The 21,296-nt window shown below is 42.2% G+C and overlaps 1 long non-coding RNA gene across 1 annotated transcript; it reads right to left on the reverse strand.

Annotated features, from left to right (window-relative positions):
• Nucleotides 1-2,756: 2,756 nt before the first annotated feature.
• Nucleotides 2,757-20,755, reverse strand: LOC110342959. The gene is made up of 3 exons (XR_002385149.2): nucleotides 19,989-20,755; nucleotides 4,162-4,340; nucleotides 2,757-2,909 (listed from the first exon to the last, which is right to left on the reverse strand). It is a non-coding gene; the product is annotated as an uncharacterized LOC110342959 (long non-coding RNA).
• Between the last annotated feature and the right edge of the window lie 541 nt (nucleotides 20,756-21,296).

Genomic DNA, 21,296 nt, shown 5'->3' on the forward strand with positions numbered 1-21,296 from the left:
TCCTCTTTATTGGGATAAAATTTGTTGTATTTATACAAACCTATACAAGCTCAATGATGAAATATGAAGGAAGTCTTCCTTTGAAATAATGAATTGATTAAGTGTTCCACTGTAGACACTTCTACTCAAACAGCAGGTATTAACTAGTATAATAAAGCAAGAAAATGGTGAAGCAAAGCTAACAACGGTTTGTAAGACCCTTGCATTGAAAATTAAAATATCAAAAGAAGTCTTTAATACCAAGTTTAGTGAAAAAAGGAATGTTGTAAAGGTATCGGTTATTCCCAAATTAGTTTATATCCCAGCAGGAGTGTTCATCAAAAACTGAAATCTGATTTAAAATTTATGTGGTATGTTGATGAGTCATATGTACCTGATACAAGCTAAAGTTATCGGAAAGGAGAGAACCTCAATTGAGAAAATGCCTCCATAAGATCCAGCTGTAAGATGTTTTCTTAATTAATGATTGATGTGGGAGGTCCCAGCTCATGGAAGGCAGTGCCATCCCTGGCCTGCTGGTCCTGGGTTCTATAAGAAAGCACACTGAACAAGCCATGGGGAGCAAGCCAGTAAGCAGCATCCCTCTATGGCCTCTGCACTGATGAACAGCGACTTGAAATGCAAGCCAAATAAACCCTTTTCTCTCCAACTTGCTTTTGGGTCATGGTACTTTCTTTCAGCACTAGAAACCCTAAGACATGTGAAAATGAAAAGGCCCAAGAAAGTTTATTGTTGTTGTTTTGTGTGTGCTTGTCTGTGTGTGTGGTTTTTTCAAGACAGAGTTTGTGTGTGTGACAGTCTTAGTTGCCTTGGAACTCAATTTGCAGACCAGGCTGGCCTCCAACTAGCAGAGATTCACCTGCCTCTGCTGGGATTAAAGGCATACCACCACATCCAGCCCCAAGAAATTTCAAGACCATCTAGAAGAAAAATCAAACCTGGAGTTTTACACAAGCGAACGCTGAGACACATTGCAAAGACACAGCAATTCAGAATATGCTATGAGCTCTGTGATAGAGCAATAGGCCTATGAGCAGAAGATAGATACCTTTAGTTTCCTATTATGTGACAAAATATCCAACAACTTAAAGGGGAAAGAGTTTTTATGGTTCACAATTACAGGTTGCGGTCCATCACTGTAGCAGGAACTTGAAGCAGCTAGTAGTTGAATACCCACAATGAAGAGAGGATGGCGTGGAATCAATGCATATAATTACAGGTTGCAGTCCGTCACTGTAGCAGGAACTTGAAGCAACTACTTGTTGTATACCCACAATGAAGAGCAGATAACAATGAATTGATGCATGTAATTAGCCTCATGTGCTACATGAAAGCCGGTCACAAGAGTTACTAATGATAATGAATCAGAAAGAATGGTACCAGGTAGGGGAAGACCTGCCAAAAAGTTAGAAGCCAAGCCTGACAAGGCCATTTCCTTTAAAGTTGATAGTGAGGAAAACAGTTTGAATTCACAGACCAGCTTAACAAACGGAATGGATCCAGATGAGTCCTCCCAGAAAGGGGAAGCTTGCCTAAGACAACGCCTACCAATGTGAGAGAAAAGAATTCCCTTGTACCTGAGCATTGTGTGTTTCAGCCACTTCATGTTCTGAAGACCTATCAAGTGGCATCCATGTGTCCTAGAAGTGCCAATGCTTCATTGAACCCAGTTGTGATTGGAATCCTTTATATCCAAAGTCCATTGCCACTCGAAATGCAGTAAATGAAATCTTGGTACAAAAATCTAAAGCTTACTCTACCAATGCAGTACAGGGAGAATCAAGTAAATTACAACACTCTTTGGATTCTCTTAACAGTTTGTAATGTAAAAACATTGCTTAAATCAAAAGGAAGCTACTATTACAGATCCAAATTGGTTTTTCCATGAAAGAAGTCACAGCACTTGAACTAGTTGAAGGTCAGATATCTCAGCCACAGCATGTTGTGTTCTATTTCAGAAGAATTCTACACTCAGAAACTGACAAATTAACTTCACACTGTCTGGAGTGGGACCAGAAGATGGAACTGGACATTCCTGATGATGGTAGACGATATAAAAAATATTCAACAATCTGATTAAGCTTGAGGAATCTGGATGGAAAAAGGATAACAGTCCAAGCAAAATAGTCCAGAAATTGTGACCGTATAGCAACCAAAGCAGAACAGGATGATGGAGAGAGGATGACAGCTGAAAATCAAATAGCTGCCATTAAGAAAATGCAATGGAAGAGAGACTGAGGCAGGAAACCACACCAAAGCGGCAGCCAAGGAAACATCAAAGAAGCTGACAGATGATATTTGATGCTGGGTTTTCTCAGAATTGAGAATCCTGTTAAATTGTTTCCAGCACTTTCTTCTGAACATTGTTCTCCAAGATTTGGAACACTTTTTTCTGCCAGCAAAGTTGTGCCCGAGAGCAGGGCTAACGCGACCTTCTAAGAAAAGATATCACTGGAGAAGCCTGCTCCTCAGAGGCACAAAACTGAGCGCACTGATACAATGTTGTTTTCAGACATCCTTAAAAGCCGGGGCAGTGGGGTATAAGATGCTCTGTGTCCTGGAAAACAGTGACAGATCACGGTGTAAATAAGATAAATCTCAAGATTAAATGGTTCCCTGTTGAAAGGATGAGCTTGCCTCTTCCTGCTGGAGGATTGGAGGTAATAATAACACTAACCCCCTCCATCCCAAAAAAATACAGCAGTTTCAGGTGTGGAAGGAGTGGGACTAAAGTCTAAAGTCATACCCCAGAACGTGGTGGTGAGTAATCCTAAGAAAGATACCCCGTCACAGAGTAACTCCTCACAAGAAGCAGCTCCAGTGTCCCAGTCAGAGGCTGGTTCCAGTCCAGAATTCCTTGGTGTGTAAAACATACTCAGATACTGTTTGCAGAACTGAGGGCAAGCCAGCTGCCAAATGCAAGTTGGAGATAAACTTTGTTAAGTCTCTGATTAAAGTAACAAGGCCCTCATTTAGATGCAGCCCTGTGCATCTGTAATGGCAGGGCTGAGGAGGCAGAGGCAGGCAAGATCTCTGAGTTCCAAGCCAGCCAGCCACCAGCGCCACAAAGGGAGAGACACTGTCTCAAAAAAAAATTAAAACATCAATTTCTTATGTGCTCATGTGAGAATTCTGAAAATGCTAATAACATTAATTGTGGTTTTCTTGCACTGAGATGAGGCCCTGTTGTGTTCATACATGTGCTTAAGCTGTCCCGGTGAGTCAGCCTCATAAAGAACTGTGAATAGAGACTGCCTTGGGCACCATGGTCTAGTTGTTTGCCCAGCAGTGGAGAGCGTGCCTAGCATGCACAGACCCTGGCCTCTATGATTCCAACACTGCCAGAAAATAAACAAATTACACAGCAAAAATCCTCCTAGGCAGTAAGTTTTTTCCTAGGGTTCACTCACTTCCACTAAGACTTCCCCCCACATTTGAGCATTTCAATAAGATTTCCCTGGACTGCTCCAACTAGAAATGTCACTCAGTGCCTACTCTTATGGCTATCTCCCATCCGACATACTATAATATGCTGATTTTATTTCTAGGCCTTCACCAACCTCCATAGAGCCTTGGAATTTGGTTAATTGCTGTATAGATCCCAGAGGCTATAAATGTTACAGAGACATGGCTGTGACTCCAATCTGTTACGAACATGAAATTTAGCTTCGTAACTTGACAAAAGTCACACCATTTCCCATGTAACGTACTTCTTTCTCTCCCCAAACCTTCATTTGCTATTGTATTTAGAGGACTCAGAAATGAATTGTACCCCTAAGCTGTGCTTTCTTTCTGATCTGCCCAAGTTACCATCGATTTTTATACCTATCAATAAATCACTATGTTTACACCCAATTTGACATTTCAAATGGAATTACAAACTTTGGGGGGGGGAGTTACAAAATGTTATTTTACTAACAATCATCTATACACAGTGATACCTTTGTCTATTCCATATGATCTTTGGATAAAAAAAACCTTTAAGTAGTCAAAAACAGATCAATTTTAAAGAATACTGAAAAAAGTTTTTCCCGTTTCTCAGTTTAAAATTAAAATGTATCCTTAGTAATTGTGTCATAAAGATACCTGTTAAGTATCTATTTTTTAGTTGCAGAGTTAAAGGAATTATTTCTTTCTTTCAAGTTAAGATCACAAATATACCTTTTCCAGTTTGGTTTTTCACTCTTCTGGTCTTGCTGGGATGGCAGGTTGGTGGAGACCCACTTTGGGCATTCCTGGTTTGGCTTTCTCTCATTGTCTTTTGATTTGGGGGAGTTGCTCTTCTTTGTATTTTTGGAGTGTTTGTTTCTGTTGGTCACTCAGAACCATATCCACTGACCCTAAGGGGAGAGAGATGTCGAACAATAGTCCATAAAACATTTTATACAAAAATGTTGCATCTAAAAGACTTTTGTTTAACTTCGTCAGGTAAGAAATGCTTTTGATTGTGTAGTTTTATTAATTTCCTAATACTCTAGCATAAGCTATTTCAAGCTCTAATCATTTTGAAAATTGTATTCATTTGCTCAATTTAAAAAATATTTTTGGTATATTGATTACTTCAAGCTGAATCACTCAAAGAACTTTAGAAAGGCCAATTGATCTGCCTTTTCCTACATTCAACAAGACTAAATTCTTCTGGTATCTTTTGACAGATGCCTACAATCCATCACTTGAGAAGCTGGGACAAGAGGAATGCAAGACTGGGCTATATGGCCAATAGCAGGCCAGACAGAGCTATCCATAGAGACTTGGTCTCCAAACCAAAAGATTCTTTTGAGGGTTGGGACTATAGTTTGGTGATAAAGCATTTGCTTAACTGTCTAGCATGACTGAGGCCCTGAGATCAAGCCCCAGAACCTTAGAAACTAAACATTAAAAACAAAAACCATTCTTTTGGGAGGACTATCACTCATGCACAAAGCCCAAGATGATAGCCTTCCTCACCGGGACCACAAGAACCTGAATAAACTCACTCTTCCACTAGCTTCACCTCCCTGGTTCAGCGGGTTATCCACATTAAAACAGTAGCATCCCTGGGACTTACTATATTGTTCTGTCCTCCTTCACAGCTCACTGATCTTTGGTATAAGAAGTATTATGCCTTGGTCATTTCTTTAGATTTCATTGTCTTTATGAAGACCACCCCCTGTCGTGTCCCTTACTTTTCTGTGAATTGGTTCATACTTCAATAACGTTATTAGGCTCAGCCCAAACCCGAATAAGAAGTGGGCCTTTGATGCGCTCTTGTTTTTGTTTCCTCGTGTTTTTCACTTATTTCTAACCACCATGTTTTTCTGTAGAGTAGAAATTACATCTAAGGGTTTTATTCAACTCAAGTTCAATCTTTGAGGCAAGAATGCATCTTAGATGATACCTCTATTCTCCATTGAACCCATTCCTATCTGGCTTTTCTTCCCTACCCCCACCCCAATTTTTTAATTTTTTTTCAGTTTAAATTTAGATAAGAAACAAGGTTGCTTCACAAGTCAGTTCCAGGTCCCTCTCCCTTTCCCTCCCCTCCTCCCGTGCCCTCCCCCCCAACCACCCCATTATCCCCTCACATCCCCAGGGAGGGTGAGGCCCTCCGTGGGGGTGTTCATAGTCTGTCATTTTTGAGCCAGGGTCTCACTATCTAGTTCCTGCTGGTCTTGAACATGCCTCTGCCTCCTGAGTATTAACTGGGATTAAAGGCATGAGACACCAAGCCAGGCCCCTCAATCACATTTTTTTTTAATCCTCTCCTAATATGCCTAATAGGCATTGTGACTTCAACACATCCAGCAGCAGGTTGTATTTATATATTTATGCATACATATCCATACACACATGCATATGTTTGTAACCATAGTAAAAGGAAAAGAGACTATCAATTTGAGGGGGTGGGAGGGATTGAATGGATGGTACCTGAGAAGAGCTTATGGACGGGGAAAGTAAGGCAATTATATTTCCATTTAAAATGCAGTTTTCAAAAGGAAAAGAAAAATGAAAATTTAACATATCCAAAAAATAGCCACAATTAAATGGTACCACACTCCAAATGCACACAAAATATCAATATCAGGAGAGGCTATCTAGCTGCTGGATTTTTCAAAGACCATTGGTAATATAAGTTAGTGCAATGAACTGAGAACAGTCTGGCCATATAATTAACACTAGCCACAGGCTTCCCCTGTGGTCATCAGCTCTACTCCAGAGCATATCCACAAAAGCAAATGAGTACATACATGGACCAAAAGACATGCCCCAGTGTGCTGAGAGAAACTGTAATTTCCCAATAACGAAAACCTAAAAGCAAAGGACTAGACTCAGAGCTCCATAAACAGTTCGTGGATAAATAGTGATTCATTTGTGAAGTAGAATTGAATTGCCAGCTGAAAATGGGAGTGAACACATCAACTACCTGTAACAGCCAGCATGCATGAGCATATTGACTGAGAGACGTTACAGACTAACAAGTATGGGCGGCTGGAGTTCATTTGAATAGCATTCAGTTCACACAACCAACAGTGACTAAGTCAGGGTGTTGCTTCACTTGGGATATGAGACTGGAGTCACTGAGCAGGTGCTAAAGTTCCGAGTTCACAGCAGTGTTCTGTGTCTTGGCTTGGGCCACATTTATAATTTCATTCATCTTGTGAGATTCCATCACCTGCTTTTCTTCTAGTTTTGTTGAGTAAAAGTTTTATTAGCAAGTTAGTTAGCTGCGCTGGGGATTAAATCCAGGGCAGTTGCACGATGAGCACACAGTCTACCACTGAGTCCCATCCCAACCCCAAAGTCGGTCTTTGCTCTCACTTGTTGTTCTGTTGTTGTTGTGAGACAGGGTCCACTATGTTGCCTAAACAAGCCTAAAATGTACTGCCTCAGCCTCCTGCGTGCTAGGACTACAGGCCTGTACCATCATGCTAACCATGCTTAATTTTTAGTGTACCCCAAATCTACAATAGCTATTGTCTAAAAACAACAGTGACTATGAAAGGAAAAGTGACACTTCTTCAGGGTTATGTAAATGAGCACCATGGAGGGGTTGACTTTGCCTGGCGTTTGAATTAGGAATCTTGGGAATTAATGGGCTTCCCCAAATGTTCCAGTTACCTGGAACTCCTGTGTGTTTATGGAGACTTCAGTGGCCTTATTTCTCCTTCCATCCTTTCTCACTCATTTTTCCAAATGCCCTAAAGAAACCTGCATAGCACAATAACCAGCTTGCTCTTTGTTCCTGGCTCACTGAGCAAAAATAATGACACTGTTAAACCCCAGCCTTCTCCTGATGGTGTTTGTGAAGCCTGAAGCACCAGCCTAACTCAGAATAGAAACGGGAGTCCTGGCCATTTCTAATGCTCAGCTCACTGTGGCACTGAAAAGGCCCAGCTTTCAGGGCAAAACTCCTCAACAGGAAGAATAAAGTATGCCTTATCTGACTGTTCTAATACAGCCTATGATGATCCCACTGTAAAAATGAGCACTCTTTAGTTAAGGTCTGGATAAATACTATTCAGAGGAGAGGGCCATGAAGAAAATGGGTAAGGGAGTGCTGGGGCAATGCACTGAATTTAAACTCTGTCTCGTTTGTAGCCACTGTTTTGGATTTTTGTTTTTGTCCTAGCTGGATCAAGGTTTCTGGTCACTTAATGCCTTTATTCCTGAAAGGGACATTTGCCTAGAAGGTCACCAAGCTGGAGGCTTTTGTTTGGTTAGTTGGTTTTAAATTCTACTTCAGTACCTGATAACCTCAGGGTCTAAAGTAGAACTAAGGGCTGGTGCATCCTTTGGTAGCACATGGCAATGCATTGTCACAGTATTGGAATCTTAACTACTTGTGCTGGTATGTTACCATTCTCTTCATGCGCTCCCTGCCAGGGAACTTGTGTTTGGAGAACTTCTTATGCCCTTGGTGCTAGGCTTACTCAGCCAGACAATTGTGCTACTTAAGCCTAGAACTTCTTGTTTTATTTTTCACACAGCATTGGCTATAACAGTGCATACTAGCAAACAGTATTCTTTCTTGGGCCAAAAACACCAGAACAATCCTTTTCATCCAACTGGTCAGATGGTTGTTAGACAGGAAAGAAAATTGTATCTATTTTCTCAAATGTTTGGGCAGGATGTGGCTTCCAATCAGAAGCATTTTAAAATGTTCTGGGAAAAGTATGAAACCTGCATCTAATTAACATGTTACAAAAATGGAAATCTCCCAGCTTACTTCCTCTTATATGGACACATTAGACATCTCCAACTTCAGTTGCCCTGAGTAATGTATGTCCAAAGACAGTGCAGAATAGCTGTGTGCTCTACTTTGTCTGGCCTTGCTTCACCCTGAGTACTTCAAAAGCCAATGTTATCAACATCTTTGGACTTCTTGAAATGCCTGAGGGCAAATGGCGGAATCACTGTGAGCTTTTGTGTGCCAAATGTTACTCTAAGCACAGGATACACAATAGAAAACTAAAACATACAGACACAACTGTTGACTTCATGGAAATTACCCTACAAAAGTAGCTTTAAGAGGGCAACCAGAAGCTCAGTTTGACTAAGTGAAGGCCCTTCCTACAGTTTTTAAAAGACCTCATTAATTTTGTATATGGAGTTTTGTTTTGGCTTCAGTTTTTTGTTTTTTGTTTTTTTGGGGGGGTTTCCTGGTTTTATTTTGTTTTTCAAGACAGGGTTTCTTTGTATAGCAGCTCTAGCTGTCCCAGAATTTGCTGTAGACCAGTCTAGCCTTACACTAATAGAGACCCGTTTGCCTCAGGAATGCCTCTGGAATGCTGGGATGTACACAGAGTTTGAAGAAAGGCAGTTCTCGAGGTTTTATTCATTAGTATCAACATTTAATTTTGTTTCTATGTTAGGTGTCTGTTGTCCAGTATCTAAAGGATATCGATAAGAAAAGCAGCACACTATGTAAAGGAAGCCCCTTCAGGCATGAAGAATGCATAACTTACATTCAGCTGTGGACTAAAATGATAAAAATTCACAAGCATAAACTATAATGCTTTCCTAGAGAAGGCAAGAAAAGATAGATGCAGATAGAAGAACACTCCATGCCACCTTCTTGGTGAGGAGTGGGGATGTGGGAAGAGACCTGTGGCAGTTAACGTATCTAAGGCTTTTAGAACAAGAGTTCAGATTAGTGGAGGGGATGGCTTATTTAAATATATATATATGGATTTTAGACATAGATCTGGGGAGTGCCAGCCTACAATCCCATGGCCAGAGAGTCTGGGAAACAGAAACTTCATTCAGTGGCTGATGGAAGAAGAGGCAGACTCCTTCGGTTAAGCACTGAGCTGAACTCAAGAAAGCCAGTAACAGAGAGGGAGGACTGATGACCAAAGGGATTAAGACTGGGCTGGTTTAACCCCCAGAAACAGCTGACCTGACAAAGGTTAACTCTTGAATCCCAGGCATCAGCCTGGGAATCCAGCATGGGACTGATCAAGACCCCCTGAATGTGGGTGTCAGTGAGGAGGCCTAGGTAATCTATTGAGCCTTGGGCAGTAGATCAGTACTCATCCCAAATATACACACGGACTTTGGACTCCCATCCAGCAATGTGAGGTGCACTCTCGCCCTGAACTCTTGGGGGAGGGTCTAGGCCCTGCCCTATATGAAATGACAGACTATGGACACCCCCATGGAGGGCCTCACCCTCCCTGGGGAAATGAGGGGATATTGGGAGGGGTTGAGGGGAGGGCATGGGAGGAGGGGAGGGAAAGGGAGAGGGACCTGGAACTGACTTGTGAAGCAACCTTGTTTCTAATCTAAATTTAAACTGAAAAATAAATTAAAAAAATAAAAATAAAAATAAATCTAATGGGGACTCATTCATAGACAAAGATCAGCTTCATCCAGAAAGCATCTTGCTATGTTTTGTTTTGTCTGTGCATTTCAGAGGTTGCCAAAGATGGTTGTCAGTTTGTTCCTGGGTTCATGAATAGTTAACCAAGGTGATCAAGAATTCAGGGCACGGCTGAAAGAGGCCCAGGTGAGTAACAGAGGGAATGAGCGACTCGGTGAGGTAAACAGGGATGGGAGCCCTCAATACAGAACAGTTGTAAATTCCCTTGTGTGGAAGGAAAACCCTCTGAAGAGAATTCCAAAAACGCTCTAACATTTGAAGAAGTACATAGCCTACTTGAGGATGGAGCCTATGTGATAATGGCATGACTTGCTTAAAACAAATCCCACAATATAATCAATGGATTCATCTAATGATAAACTAAAATAGGGTGGGGTTAGCACAAGTGAAAACAGCCAGGAACAAATATTGGCTTCGAGTGGGACACAAAGCCTTTCCTTGGAGACACAGGATTGTCTGCAAGGCTACACACAAAGCCAACCACCGTTTGTGTCCAGTAGAAATTGTTACTGTAGCTTGTCTTAATGCTGAGACAAGATTTCACTAGGTAGCCCAAACTGATCACAAACTCCTAATCCTACTGCTTTGGCCTCCCTAGTGCTGTGACTACAGGGGCCGTGTTATTTGCTTTGAATAAACATTAAAAGATGAAGAGTCCGTGTAAATAACAGAAAAGTGTTATATACGAGATGGCTAATCTTGGTTGTCAAGTTCACACACCTGGGAAGAGGAAACTCAATGAGGAATTGCTTCCATTAGAGTGGCCTGTGGGGCATGTCGGCAGGGCATTTTTCTTAATTTCTAATTAATATAAAAATGGGCAGGCCACTGTGGGTGGCACAATCCCTAGGCAGATGGGCCTGGGTCGTATAAGACAGGAAGCTGGACACGAGCCAGGGGGCAAGCCAATGAGCAGTGTTTCTCTGTGTTTTCTGCTTGAAGCACCTGTCTTGAGTTCCTGTCTTGGCTTTCCTCAATGAAGGACAATAAACGTTGAGATGAAAACAGTCCCTCTCCAAGTTGCTTTTGGTCATGGTGTTTGTCATGGCAACAGAGAGCAAACTGGGACAGTGTACCACCAAGTCAGGCTTTCCAGCAACAGCTGCTTGAGAACCAAATAGCTAAGACATTTTCCTCAGTGAAGTTCTTTTTCCCTGGGCCTGGTGGCACTAATCTGTAATCCCAGTATTCTCAAGGTCACAAGGTCAAGCCCAGCCTGGGCAACACAGCATAGCCTTGCCACTTGCTCAAAAGACAAAAAGCAGTGTGACAAGTGGAGGGGGAGAAAAGAGGACAAGAGTCCTTCATTCTGTTCTCCTGACATAGTTGCTAATTTGATGCATTGCCTCAGGCAGAGACGGGAATTAGAATTCTGAGCAATACTTGACTCAGTAACTCTAAACAGTTTGATATGATTGGCTATAGAGCAACAGGATTTAGCCAATGCATGTGTCTAAGGCTGTAATGCTTCTGTTGGGTTATGCCATTCAGTTGATTAAGGAAGGCGTTATCATTCTTATGAAAATATGAGCATCATATTTATGAGTTCTCTCACACCAATATTTCAAAGCACAAGCCACTTAAGGCAAAACCTTTTTTCCTTAAATATACATTCCCTGGGTATCGTGTGTGTGTGCGTGTGTGTGTGTGTGTGTGTGTGTGTGTGTGTGTGTGTGTTGATGAACACTCATCCAAGTGCTAATCAACAACAAATCTAAAGTTAGATTTCATTATTCTTAGTCAACTTTGGGACAGTATTAACTAATGTGATCTTGTCATCTCTCCTAGACCCTGTATGAGACTTGACAAATGTCACATTGGTCATTAAGGTGAAGAAAGCATACTATATTTAACTTGATGGATGTAATAAGCTGTCTGTCGGGCTGGGGACTTGAAGGCAGGTAATCCTTTAGCCACAGCCTCTCTGAGTACCTGTGGATCACACAGTTCTCTGGAGATCACATTAGGCAGAAAAATCTATGTTGGGGCACTTGGATTCATACTGTCAAATAGGTTCAGGCTTTCAGTTTGACTTAACTGTTATTAATTTTTATTATCGCCTAATGGAACTAAAGCAGAGTAAATGTGTACTAACTGACCTGACTCCCAAGCCTGTTCTCCAAAGAAGAGTGCACACCAAATCCAGAAGCTATCATCAAATCAAGCTGATGTCATCGATGCCAACCCACTAAGGTACTAAGAGGTGAAAGATAAGCCATGAAAATGTCCAAGATAAAGGGTGCATTTGATTTTATGAGATAGGTTTGTTTTCACACAGAAAATGAAGGAAATGCCCTTTGTAACTCTAGGTCCCCTGGTCTCTGAGCACAGGAGGTGACGTTCTGTTAAATGTGGTCTCTGCATTCATGCTGAGGGCCTGGGGAGACAGGCAGAGTGAGGGTATCTGTTCCCGGATATTACAGCAGGTACTTCACTTCCTTGGACCTTCAAGCCAGAATGTGCTCTGTAAGAAATTCATTTTTCCCTTGGCAGCTTAATGAAAGAAATGCCTACTGCAGTTATCTTCTTAAGTTCTGAATCATAATGAAAGGCTGGTGGCTATCAGAGATCTCTACCTTATCTATATTAAATGGAGAAGAAAGAAGTGGGGTGTGGGGGGCACACCTGTCTGGGATCTGAGCACTCAGAAGGATGAGGTGAAGACTGTGAGTTTTATGCCAGCCTGGGCTACAATGTAAGACTTGAAGGAAGGAAGGAAGGAAGGAAGGAAGGAAGGAAGGAAGGAAGGAAGGAAGGAAGGAAGGAAGGAAGGAAGGAAGGAAGGAAGGAAGGAAGGAAGGAAGGAAGGGAAATAGAGGGAGAGGATAAAGAGAGAAAGAATAAAAAGAAAAATTTAAAAGAGGTAGATAGGCTGGGTATGTAGCTTGGAAGTAGAGCATTCCCTAGCACCTGGGAGGCCCTGGATTTGACCCCAGCACTAGAACAAAGTGAAGGAGGGGAAAGTACTTATCTGTTACCATTAGGAAGTGCTGTGTGCTTTTTCCTGGGGCCCTCTTAGCGTCATTACCCTTCGTTCCACTCAGATAACTTCTAGTCATGGTTCATGGTTAAATGCCCAGTAGATATTTCTCTAGACAGCTTTTGTGCTTTGTCACGAACACAATGAGTTGTTCTTGCTGCCAGATTCAGGACTGTCCTGTACTTCATGATCCCTGGTGAAACAGGTAGACCTAGGGACAGGCGTTGACATCCTCCAGAGACACAAGAAAGGCCAACAGAGCTAGAACAGCACCTGTTCCTCTTCACCCTAATCACCCTAATCGCCCTAATTTGTGCTCACCTAATTCAGCATTATTAGATGACTTGGGCTGAATATAGTCTACCCTGTTAACACAACAACAGGCCACCTACACAGGAGACTCACATGACTGGAGAGGGAGCCTCCATAATAACAGGCTGGGCCCCTTGCAAGTCTACACTACAATGTGGAAGAATAAACATTTATTTCTCTTGTTTCTATTTCCTCCTTTGTGGCAAAACAGAAGTAACAGTAAGAATAAAACTGTAAGTAGTCTTAATGATTTAGCTACAATGACCTGTTTGTCCAACAGTATTGGCTTGTGATGACTACTTTTGTCCAGTTAATTATGTGTCCTCCCTTCCTCAAAAGCTTCTTGGTTTCTTTAGGCTGAGTTGCTTAGGTAATGACCCTCTGTTCACTGGTTTACACATTTACTAGTTGAGCTATCTTTGAATCACCCCCACTGAGGCTCTTGAAGAAAATCATCAATCTACTTTACAAAACGTTATTATGATGTTTCATGTCTGTTCCTAACCCTTCATCAGAAATGTGTCTGAAGAACTCTGTCTTAGTTGATCACTTAATCACTTCATATAATGGATGACTTCCCTGGCATTGGTGAAGAGTGAAATAACGTGCAAATATATAAATTCTACGAAGATGAAATGTTCTCCTCTGAAAACGCCGTGTGTTTATGTACAAGTTCCCACATAATTAGGCAAATGTTCTAATCCCTAAGCCACACCCTCACTGAACCACACTCTCAGCTGTGTACTATTGAAGGCTTTGCAGTAAGTTTTGAATCCAGGAAGTGTATATGACTGCTAGATGTTCTGAATATTTTATACTAAACATAACTTTGTCTTTCATGTAAATAAAGATCATTACAAAAGAATGTTTTCTATGGTGGTCTCCCAAGCCTTTATAACTGTATGTGTCCCCATTGTTCCTATCTGCTATGGCTAGAAGACTTTAGGAAAGATGTCCCAGGAAGGCCAGGGAAGTGCTGCAAGATGGACTCAATTTTAAAATTTACTGATTGCTGACCTAATTCATCTACTGAAGGTGCCTGCCACCAATCTGCCATCAAGCCTGATGACCTGAGTTCAAGCCCCGAGACCCACAGGTGGAACTGGAAAACCCTCAGGTAGCCCTCTGAGCTTCACACTCATGCTGCAGCAAGTATTTATATATATATGTATGTATGTATTATGTATGTATGTATATACATATATATCCACAAGCAAACAAATAAAGCAATAGCAAAAGTCTCTTGCTTCACGATTGCACCATTGATGACGGTGTGATGGTGTAGGGCTGTTGGTGTAACCATCAGGAAAGTCTTGCTGGCTGACCCTCCCTGAATTCCTTTTTCTTCTGTTTTTCTTCCACATTCACTCTGGTTGCCAACTCTTATTTATCACACTGTCCACCATTGGCAGTTCCCTTTCCTCCTCACCCTTTAAAATTCCATTATACATAACTGCAAATGACTAGACATTTCAAAGGAAGACAGCGCCTTCACTAGCCAGTACTCCGAATTTTCTGAAAACAGCTGGGAGTCAGTGGGCTCCTATCAGAGAGGGGCCCTGGGTGAGCAAGGAGCATCTGTAACTCTAGCACTGGGGATACTGAGGCTGGAGGAGTACGAGTTCAAGGCTGCCCTGAGTTACAAAGAGAGACCTCACCTCCAGAGAAAGAAGAAACAGCAAACCCGCCTTCTTAGAGAGAGTAAGATGCACAGTCTTGAGACAGCCATCACCTTCTCCCAAGAGGATCATCCTATTTCATTTTATCCCCTTTTTTATTTAAGTTAGAAACAAGTTTGTTTCATATGTCAATCTCACCTCCCTCTCTCTCCCCTCCATATCATACTATTTCTACATCACCACCTAGGAATATTCTGTTTTGAATCACTGGCTTCAGTTGACAAATTAGAATAGATGGCACTTTGCTGCAGAATCAATTACTTTCAGTAAATTGTTGACTAGCACTGGTGGACACAGTCATCCTTATTTGTTCCCAGAAGACATCCAAATTAGGGGGAGAGTAAAAAGTTGAGTGTTCACAAGTCACATGATTCTATATATATAGAGAGAAAATCTGTGAGAACTAGCAAGCTATCAGGGTACAAGATCAACACACAAAAAGCTGTGATTTTGTGCAGCAGCAATGGAAAATCCAAAAGAAAACAAGAAACTCCATTTGCAATAGCATCCAAAAGAATAAAAATACAGAAATAAGCCTAACCAATGCAAAGAAGATTTTGCATTGAAAACTATAAACATTACTAGAAGAAATAACTTGTTAGTATTCAGGCATCTATACCAGCCTGTCCTTGGGGTTCTGACAGGATACACCTCAGCTGCAGCCACTAAGTGCATATTCACTATGTTCCCTTTTAAAAGGGTCCTGCCCACCTCCCATCCTCCTCTTTCTCTCTCACTCACTTTTCTTTCTTTCTCCCTCTCTCTCTCCACCCCTCTTTCCTCTCTCTTGCTGCCTCTGTCTCCAGAGGTCTATCTCCCCACTCCCCTTCCCCTCTTTTAAGATCCTTTTCCCCTAATAAAAAAAAAAAACGACTCTGCTAGAACCCTGTCACATGGTGTCTTTCTCTCTCACACACGCTGCTTTTCTTAAATTTCAACACAACTAAGATTGTAAAAATGACAATACCCCAGACTGATGGCTGTGTGGAAAGCATGGGACTGATCCAGATCCCCTAAATGTGGGTGTCAGTGAGGAGACCTAAGTAATCTATGGGGCCCTGAGTAGTATTCATCCCTGGCATACAAATGGACTTTGAGTGCCCATCCCACAATGAGGGATGTTCTCTCATCCTGGGCTCTTGTGGGAGGGCCTAGGCCCTGCCCTGGATGAAATAACAGACTCTGGAGATCCACCATGGAGGGCCTCACCCTCCCTGGGGATTGGAATGGAGATTGGGTGGAGAACTGGGGGACATAGTGGGGGGGGGGAGAGGGAGTTGGGATTGACATGTGAAGCAAGCTTGTTTCTAACTTAAATTTAAAAAAAAAAAGAAAAAAGGAAAGAAAAAATGTGGCAATACCCTCCAGAGAAACTCATGCTATATGTATGGCTAAGGCAAATCCTATCAAACTTCCAAGGGCCTGTTTCCAGCAGGAAAAGCAGACACAGAAGATCCATACAGAAAAACAAATGGCCCTGAATATCTGAAACAACACTGAAAGAAGAAAATAAATTTAGAGGATACACTTCCTGGATTCAAAACTCACCTCAAAGCCTGTAATAGTACGCAACTGAGGGGGTAGCTCAGGGGTAGGTTGGCCTGATGTATGTGGGAACCTGAATTCAATCATCAGCACCACATTTATATTTATTTAAAAGAATATGCTACCAACATACAAATGCCAACATATCCAAATAAGCCAGTAACACAGAATCAATAGCACAGACATAAACTAAATGAGATGTAGCCAATTTCTTTGGTGTGGTGGTTTGAAAGAAAATGGTCCCAAAGAGAGCGGTGTAAATCACAAGATGATAAGGGAATAGATCCAGAATATACGGACAAGGAACATATATCACAGGACAGGAGGACAATAGAAAAAGGAAAAAGAATCAACCGGGAAAAGCACCGAGAGGCGACTCAGTGGCACACAACTTGCCTCGCATGTGTGAGACCTTGGGTTCTACGCTGAGCACAGTCTGCCAGTCCATCAAGGGCCAAGAGTGGAACTGGTCTATAATCCAGCACGTGAGAGGTGAATTCAAGACTATGAGATCAAGGCCAGCCTATCTACACACTGAAAAATCAGGGAAGAAGAGATCAAGGGAGGGAAGAGGGAACAAGTGAATTAATGAACTTAAGTAATAGTTTCTCAAAGATGCACTTAGAGGCTCCTAAAAAGGACTTTCACATCACTGGTTGTAGCTGGGGATACCCTTGAACGTCTGATCTTCCTGCCTCCATCCCCCACATGCCAGGATTAATGTGTGTGCCACCTGTGTGTTTTAGGCTGTGTTAGAAATTGAACCCAAGGCTTCATGCATGCTAGACAAGCTTATTTTCTTTTTTAATATGAAAATCTTATTAATAACAATTAAGTTAACCTGAACATAAGAAGTCCTTTTTAGTTTTGTTTCTGCTATTTATTGATATTTGTTTTCATTTTTGTTTTGAAACAGGGTCTCATCAAGTAGCCTAGTCTGGCCTTGATCTCACAATCTGTCAGGTGTGTGTGTGTGTGTGTGTGTGTGTGTGTGTGTGTGTGTGTGTGTGTGTGCCCACACTCCAAACGGAAAATTCCTTATTGGAATACAGTTTACCTAATGCCTATTTCTCAGAACTAGGTAACCCCAATCTAAGGAAGAAGCAAAATTTCATTCACTCCAAGTCTCACTACATTGATGGAAGATTATGGGGGATGGTTCAAGGCAGGGTTTCTCTGTGGAACATCCCTGGCTGTCCTGGAACTCACTTGTAGACCAGGCTGGCCTCGAACTCACAGAGATCCACCTGCCTCTGCCTCTGTCTCCCGAGTGCCACCACAGTCCAGCATCAATGAAAGATTCTTACATCTCTCTGGAACCCTGTTTATGTCAACTGGTGGAACACTCCTGAAATACAGGCACCCAGGAGTCTGAGGCAGGAGGATCTGGAGTTCAGATCCAGCTTAGGCTCCAAGAAAAACCGTTCCTAAAAATGAAAATAACAATAATAGTATAAAACACTTCAATGGGAGCTAAGGTAAAATACTAACTAAAGTTCCTTCAAGAAATGACCCCACAGGCTGGGGAAGCAGCTTACTGCTTGGGAGCATTTGGGGCTCTTGCAAACCTGGGTTAGAGTCCCACATGATGACTTCCAGCCATCTGTAATCTAGTTCACACATGTGCTACACAATCATGCATGCTTGCAAAACATTCAGACACATAAAGTAAAATGGTCCAAAAGATGACTCCAAATTTAGCTGATAATTCATAAACGTTTTAGTAGGCAAAAGGTGACTTGATAAATTGGGATTAAAAACTTTTACTATGCAGCTAGAAGGGAGAATGATGTTGCTTAGTCCAAACCTGACATGAGATGCAGCATAAGTAATATCAAATAACCAATAAAAATAGTTAATCTGGCCAGTTATTGTGGTGAATACCTGTAATCCCAACACTCAGGAAATGAGGGCGGGAGGATCAGGAGTTCAAGGCTGTCCTCAGCTACATAGCAAGCTTGAGGCCAGGCTGGGTTGCAGAGAAATTTCATGAGCACTGAATTTACCACGTAGCTGACACCACACTGAACAACTTTCCTCTTTGCCCTCAAAATAGTCCTTTGAGGTCTCCACTCCTCATGATTTTTCACTGTCTGGATAAGAAATCAAAAGCCCAGAAGGACTGAATAACGGGTTCAAAAGGAGAGCAAACAGTTGGAGTTTGACTTTGAACCAATATTTCATGCAGACTCCCAGGATCTTAACAGCCACACAAACTCAAGTTGTCATTTTGTCTTCATTGCCATGCCTCAGCATGAGAGCTGTGTGATACAGCCATGCGGATTCATAAACCAGGCTGCTGAGAAATACAGTACTCAGCCTGAATAATGTCTATAGAAGTCAGACTGCGGTTAATAGAAGAATATTATTAATGTTCTTTTAAACGTATCCCTATTTGTGATATTAAATATAGTTTGATGGTCACAATATCTCCCTTTCCATCTAGCCTTCATCTGTCAGTGTAGATTTTGAAAAGCAGGTTTATATATCCTAAGTGTTTGAAATATCATGACTAACATGTTGAAGCAGAGGACTGCAGCATAGATCAGTGTTCTTCAAAGAGAGCTCTCATGTCAATTTGACAGTAAGATGATAAAAGCTATGTTGGGGTTAATGGTGAATGGAACAGCAAATGTGTTAAATAGACTTCTTACATATAATTTTTAAAAATATATAGGGTGTAAAAAATCCACGGATAGCATTTCTTCTGTATAGAACCCAGCTCTGACCAACTTAAGTCACGAGTAAAGGCTCACTGGAAAGTTGTTCACTAGTTCCTCCAGCAGTAGCAGGTAACACTGAATAGCCCTGCTGAGAAGATAACTCAGTCATCCACAAGGAAGGTTTGTTTTTATCTCCCTTCCTTTTCCTGTAGTGTTGGAGTTCAAACCTAGAGCCTAGACTATGCTCAGCAAGCATCGCAACACTGAAGTGTATCCCCAAACATTTTGTTGTTGATGGTCTTGTTGTTGTTCTTACATCCCGAACTGTAGCTTTCCCCTCCCTCGTCTTCTCCCAGCCCCTGTCCCCTATCCCCCGTCCCCAATCTCCTCCTCCTCTGTTTCTCTTCAGAAAAGGGCCTGCCTCCCATGTGTATCAACCAGCTATGGTATATCAGATTGCAGGAAGACTAGGCATCTCCTCTCCTGTTAAGGCTGAATGAGGCAGTTCAGTACAAGGAAAGGGCCCAGGGCCACAGAGTCAGAGACAGCCCCTGCTCCCACTCTTATGAGTCCCACAAGAAAGTTAAGCTACACAGCTGTTACTTATATGCAGAGGCCTAGGTCAGTCAGTCCCATGCAGGCTCTCTGGTTGTCAGTTCAGTCTCTGTGAGCCCCTAGGAGCCCAGGTTAGTTGAGCTTGTCAGTTTTCTTGTTATGGTGTACACACACACACACACACACACACACACACACACACAAATAAATAATAATAATACATAAATATAATTTTAAAAAGGATGTGAATGCATCTCTGCAGTCTTTTTCCTATTTCTTCCAGTACTACCACCAGGATTCGATCCCAGCTCTCCCCACTTATTATCTAATCTAATCTAATGATTTCCCACAGCTGTCATTTATAAATATGGTAGTAAAATGAAGTTTCTGACCTCGTTATACCATTATCTTGAGCACTTGGAGGACGAAACACCTGGATGAGTTCAGGGTGGACATGTTGAAGCGGGCAGTCCATGTCTACTCCCTATCAATGGAGATCTGCTTGAGTACAATTCTGAGATTCAAAAGGTATGGCCTCTAGACAGGACAATCACAGACAATCAGAGGAATGAACTTAGCTGGGTAGAGAGGACACATCTGAAAAACAGGAAATCTACAACCACTTGGACTTGACCACAAGACATTTCTCCCTGGGATTTAAATGCCATCATCAACCAAGCCCAGGAAGAAGTGGGGGTGGTCAGGATGCTCTCTCCTTCCAGCACTGGGGGACCCCAAGAAGCCTCTGGCGTTTTCCAGTGCTGGAGAGGCAGGGGGCTGGCTCTGCCTGTGAAACAAACAGCACAGCAGAGACGGGAGATATGACTAGGTAGCAAGCACGGGGTGAGTCAGCCGGAGGTTAGGGAGAGCCAGGCGGAACTCAGCCCACACTGGCTAGGCCTGAGTGGGTGGTGGAGAGTGTTCCCTCACACCAAACCTCTCACCACAGCTGTCTGGGCTTCACCTTCCTCTCTGCCCTTGGAGATGAGATCCCATGAGTAGAAAAACATTCAGAGAGCAGAGGAGGTGACTCAGCGCCTCAATTGAAGGGCTGTCCGCCTCTCTCCACACCGTTAGCTTTGCCAGCGCTGCTGAGACTTGTAAGGTTCTTGGCAGTGTGTTAAGAATGGCACGGTTTCTATCCAGAGGTGAATGACAGCACAGACAGCGCTGGACGCTCTCTGGTTTTACTTCCTCCTTACAAGCAAGTCGATTTTTCTTTTAAAACTATCAGCCTCAGCCATCACACATTATATATTCCCTGCACAGCTGAAGGCTCACCCTCAACATCAGCAAACGGCTGTGCCGTCGTATCTGACTTTAAGCTTAAGCTTGGGAGAAAGGTTTTTTATTGTGTATTTGTTTTTAATAGCCAAAAGTTCATGAGAGTGGATGAGTGTGTTTCACTTTTGTTTGTAATAATAGAGTCACAGTCAGATATTAAAGCAAATATAACAAACTAACAGACTCCTCTTCCTGTGGTTAAAATGGTAGAGGAAGTGATTTGTAATCTGTCACCATGTTAACTCAGCTAAGCTATAAGGACTTTTCTCACATTTGGCTAGCATGGCATAAAACACTTGGAAAACTAGTGTGTGTGTGCACTTTATCTCAATGGTAACACCTGGTATACACTTTAGGCTGGGGCTATATCTCAATATCTCAGTGGCAGAGAGTTCACCTGGTTCAGCCAACTATGT

This window comes from Mesocricetus auratus, unplaced genomic scaffold, assembly GCF_017639785.1.
Source record: "Mesocricetus auratus isolate SY011 unplaced genomic scaffold, BCM_Maur_2.0 Super-Scaffold_100015, whole genome shotgun sequence".
NCBI classification, from domain to species: Eukaryota; Metazoa; Chordata; class Mammalia; order Rodentia; family Cricetidae; genus Mesocricetus; species Mesocricetus auratus.